Source organism: Scylla paramamosain, unplaced genomic scaffold (assembly GCF_035594125.1).
Source record: "Scylla paramamosain isolate STU-SP2022 unplaced genomic scaffold, ASM3559412v1 Contig1, whole genome shotgun sequence".
Lineage (NCBI taxonomy): Eukaryota > Metazoa > Arthropoda > Malacostraca > Decapoda > Portunidae > Scylla > Scylla paramamosain.
In genome coordinates, this window is record NW_026973666.1 from 2,962,501 (window position 1) to 2,967,500 (window position 5,000).

General features: G+C 38.2%; 1 protein-coding gene across 2 annotated transcripts in view; it reads right to left on the reverse strand.

Annotated features, from left to right (window-relative positions):
* The window catches only part of LOC135095774 (alpha/beta-tubulin-N-acetyltransferase 9-like), a 14,832-nt gene that overhangs the window by 1,331 nt on the left and 8,501 nt on the right, over positions 1–5,000 (reverse strand). For both annotated transcript variants that reach the window (XR_010264487.1, XR_010264486.1), the window contains 3 exons: positions 2,606–2,808; positions 2,140–2,326; positions 1–526 (listed from right to left, as the gene is read on the reverse strand). The exon at positions 1–526 is cut by the window's left edge and continues 1,331 nt beyond it. The gene's annotated coding sequence lies outside the window, so the exon portion shown is untranslated. The remainder of the gene's footprint in view (positions 527–2,139; positions 2,327–2,605; positions 2,809–5,000) is intronic.

Sequence of the window (5,000 nt, forward strand, 5' to 3'; positions counted from 1 at the left end):
CTCACACACACACACACACACACACACACACACACACACACACACACACACAGCAGTAAAATCAGTAAGGCTGCGTGTACTGAATCATTTGTATTTTGGCCACATTGTATAAATTCAGATAAAATCAAACCTTACTAATAGAGAGTGAGAGCACCGCACATACTAACATAGGTGAAGGAATAAGTATATTAACCCACTACAAATACTGAGATACATATGAAAAGTAGAATAAAACCTTAAAAAGACGATAACTCACAACACATACCAATAAACAGACGAATAATTCCATGAAACAAAACTTAAAAGGACGATCTGGAAGGCAATGACGTCACCAGGTGGATATGACGTCACTGGTCTATGCCGTGATGTTATTGCCTGGCTGGGAGTGACGTCACAGGCTGAGAAGTGCTGGCATTGGCTGGCGCTGCATGACGTCACTTCCGCTACTTGCCTGACGTCATCATGCGTTCCTTCAGGTCTCCCAAGCCCTTGCCTGCTGCTATGAAGTCTGGGAGTTCGATGCCCACTGGAGGGAAGGGGATACGGGATTACATTTAATAATAACGATATAAAATAAGAAAATCGCACCAAATGATAACAATAATAATAATAATAATAATAATAATAATAATAATAATAATAATAATAATAATAGATAGATAGATAGATAGATACGTTTTATTATGTAAGGACTGGCTCAGGGTAACAAAAAAGAAGAGGTAAAGGATTAAATTTCATAATGAGGATAAGAAATAAGAAAATCAAATCAAATATTAATGATTAATAAATACTGCTTGCATAGGACAACAAAAATAAAGGAAAACACATAAAATAAAAAAAAAGCCCAGTGAGGTGCAAATCAGTAAACGAAAGAGCCAGATGATCTACACAAAACTGAAGGATAAGTGTGTTGAAACCTCCCTCCTCAGAGAATTACAGTCACAGGAAGAGGGAAATGCAGAAGCAGGCAGGAAGTTGTGGGATTAATGACGGTAATGACTTTAGAAACAAATAAACTGATGATGATGAAAATAGCAATAACAATGACAATGATGATATTGCTCTATTATTACTAATGCTAACAATAATGACTGTGATAATAACAACACCAGCAACAACAACAACAACAACAATAATAATGACAACAACAACAACAGAAAGAAGAAGAAGAAGAAGAACAAAGATCATAACAACAAAAAGCAAGAGGAAGAAGAGGACAAAGAACAACAACAACAACAACAACAACATATTTTTTTTCAGTTATTACAATTTGCTTCCACAGTGCATGAGGGGCGGGACGGTGCCTCATAACGAAAGACTTTGATTTGGCGTTTGGGGACCGTCACGCTGAGTGGATGCCCTTCCTAACCTCGGACATTGGCGAAGATTCAAGCCCGTGTACCTGAATACCCCTCAGTACCACAATGACCGTAATGAAGAATAAACACTTGTAACATTTAAAACATTTGAAACTTGTATTGATGGCCAGGTATATAGTTAACTTAGAATATCCCCAAAAATAGGCAGATCTTTACCATTTTTTCTATTTATTATTGCTACTGTAAATTCTTTGGTGTTATAAATGAAGATGAAATGAAAAATATATCAGTCTCTCTCTCTCTCTCTCTCTCTCTCTCTCTCTCTCTGCATTATTTATTTATTCATTTTTTTCAAGATACAAAAAGAAAATGGAGGAAAAACTCGTGAAAACTTATATTGGAAAGTGTCACCATTTATTGCTTTTGTTTTGACGTGACGCTGGAGAAACTCTCTCTCTCTCTCTCTCTCTCTCTCTCTCTCTCTCTCTCTCTCTCTCTCTCTCTCTCTCTCTCTCTCTCTCTCTGGTGGTGTTAGGAATGAAGAAGAAGGTAATATAATTGCGCTACTATTATATTACTATTACTGCCATCCTTTTCCTCTTTCTCCGTGTACAAGAGAAGGTAGAGGAGGAAGAGGAGGAGGAGGAGGAAGAGGAGGAGGAGGAGGAAGAGGAGGAGGAGGAGGAGACGAAGAAGAAAAAGAAGAAGGAAAAACAGAAGAAACAACAACAACAACAACAACAACAACAACAACAACAACCACTACTACTAGTGCTACTACAACCACCACACCACCACCACCACCTCCACCACTACTCACAGTATCTTTTCCTGGGGAGAGGGTACTGGGGGTGGGGGAAGAGAAGGGGGGCGATTCCCCCCTCCCCCAGTGCTCCCACCTCGTTCATGGGAGCGGGAGGGAAAGCCGCCCCCGTCACCACCACCACCACTAACACGCCCACGACCCACGCCCACGCTCGGGTGTCTGTCATGGCCGCCGCTGTCACCTGAGAGAGAGAGAGAGAGAGAGAGAGAGAGAGAGAGAGAGAGAGAGAGAGAGAGAGAGAGAGAGAGAGAGAGAGAGACATAATAATAATAGTAATAATAAGTCGCTCCAAATTCATAAGAAAATAAATAAATATAGAATTTCAAACTTATCTATAAATTTTAACTGAAAAAAAAAAGAAAAAGAAACAGTAGAAAAATAATAATGAAAATACTAATAATTTCAATACCACAAATCACTAAAACAAATCTTCATATATTTTTATTAACATTCATCTCACCTTAAGTTCCGGAAGCTGGCTGGATGACTGACAATCCTCTCTCTTCCAGACCTCCCGTGGCACTGAGACCCTCCCGCCTGGAGTCCCCCCTTTATATACCCTCCGGCAGCCAATCCCAGCAGGGCACGCGTTCGACGACCAATGGGAGGGCTTGCTGCCTTTGTTATGGGAATGTCACCTCCTGATTGGGTAACTCGAGTAACCTGATGACATGCTATTATTGGTGGAAAGTGTTTGTTATTTGTGTGTGTGTGTGTGTGTGTGTGTCCTATATTCTTATCTTTGATTCTTCGTGTTTTCTTTATTTGTTTATTTTTTAAGTTTTATGAAAGAAGAAGAAAAAGAAGAAGAAAACGGGATGAGTTGGAGGAGGAGGAGGATAAGAAGAAGGAGAAAAAGAAGGGAAAGAGGAGGAGCCAGAGGAGGAGGAGGATGAGAAGGGGAAAAAGAACGGATGCGTAGGAGGGAAGAACGAGGAGGAAGGAGGAGGAGATAGATGGGAAGGAAGAGAAGGTAGAGGAGGAGGAGGAGGAGGAGGAGGAGGAGGAGGAGGAGGAGGAGGAGGAGGAAACATGATATAATAACATCGAGTATCATACGACCATTAGTTCACACCAATAAGAGAGAGAGAGAGAGAGAGAGAGAGAGAGAGAGAGAGAGAGAGAGAGAGAGAGAGAGAGAGAGAGAGAGAGAGAGAGAGAGAGAGAGAGAGAGAGCATCCATAGCCTCCAACAAAAGCAAGAGGGTCACCAAAAACACCACAGCAACCCACAGCTCTAAGGGAAACAAGACGATCACAACAAAAACAAAGTAGGATCACAACAAACACCATAGCAATCAGATAATCATTGTATTGTATTCGCGGCGTTAACAGCAAAGCGTACAGGTCTAATAGGAAGCGTTGTGTTCGTCATCACCACCATCGCAATCACCACCGTACTCCAGCAACGGTCAGCCTCCCGCGGGCCGTCACAGATTCAAACTCCACAGACTCAACGGAACGGCTGATTCAAATGAAGGCTGGTCTCATCCCTCCTCTTGGCATTCGAGTTTTTTTTTTTTTTTTCTTTTTTATTTTGTTTTTACTTGACCATTATTTTTTTAGTGTTACTGTCGTTTTTGTTTTGCTAATTCGTATTTTTCTTTTCCTTATGACAAATTTTCCATCTTTTTTTCATTTTTTGTTTCAACTTTTACAAAAAATAATTGGTTTTCAACTGGGACAAAACATTCCATCTTTTAAAATAATTCCCATTTATTTTATCATAATATTTACTCATACAACTTTCCGAAATATTCATTTTTTAACGCAAACATTCAGTTTTCCACTTTTTCCCATTACTATCATCAATTATATATATAAAAAAAAGTTTAGATTTTTTTTAATAAACAAAGAACTTCCACAAATTTCCACTTGATATTATTCTACTCACATAACTTTGTGAACTTATTTATCTTTGAACCAAATGAACCCAATCGGTGATATAAAACCTCGCCTTAAAGGAAAACAACTCGAGCCACAGAGAATGAGACGCCACAGTAGCCTGGCCCCACCACTGCACGAGGGAGTCCGCCCCTCGTGCAGCGCCGGAGTGATGCTGTTGGTTGGCACTGCACTCACCAAATGATCCAACCAAACGCGGTACGTATGTCAAGGCAAACATTCACAGGCTTAAAATTGTCTGCAAATGTCAGGGAAAAAGGGGAAATTGTAGTAATATCATACACTAGGGAAAAAAAATGAATAAATGAAAATAATAAATGGAATATTATACACTACGGGGAAAAATAAGTAAGTAAATTGTGGTTTGCAGTGTAAAAGAAAAAAAAAATCGTTAAAAACATTGAGAGGTTTAAAATATTATGAAAATGTGAGAGAAAAATGAGGAAAACTTGGTGGGACTATTATATCTTTGACAAAAATACAATTCCAGTAAAAAATAACAATAAATAAATAAATAAATGAATAATAATCTTGAAAACCGATATATAATGCATAGAATATTGTGAAATTCAGAGCATATGACAAGAAATTGATATGAACATTACATCCTGGAGAAAATGTGGTTTGCACTGGAAAAAAAAAAAAAAAAAAAAAAAAAAAAAAAAAAAAAAAAAAATGCATAAAATATTGACAATGTGAGAAAACGTAAAATTAATATAAACATAATATCTTGAAAGATGTTGCTGGTAATACACAAATCAATAAATAGATAAAGACAAGAACAAATAAGGAAAACTAATGGTAATAATAAGACAAAAACAAGTACAAGACAGACTTAGCTATATTTAAACACACACACACACACACACACACACACACACACACACACTCACACACACACACAACATAGCAATAAAACGTCACACAAATGGAAAAGAAAAACAGAAAATT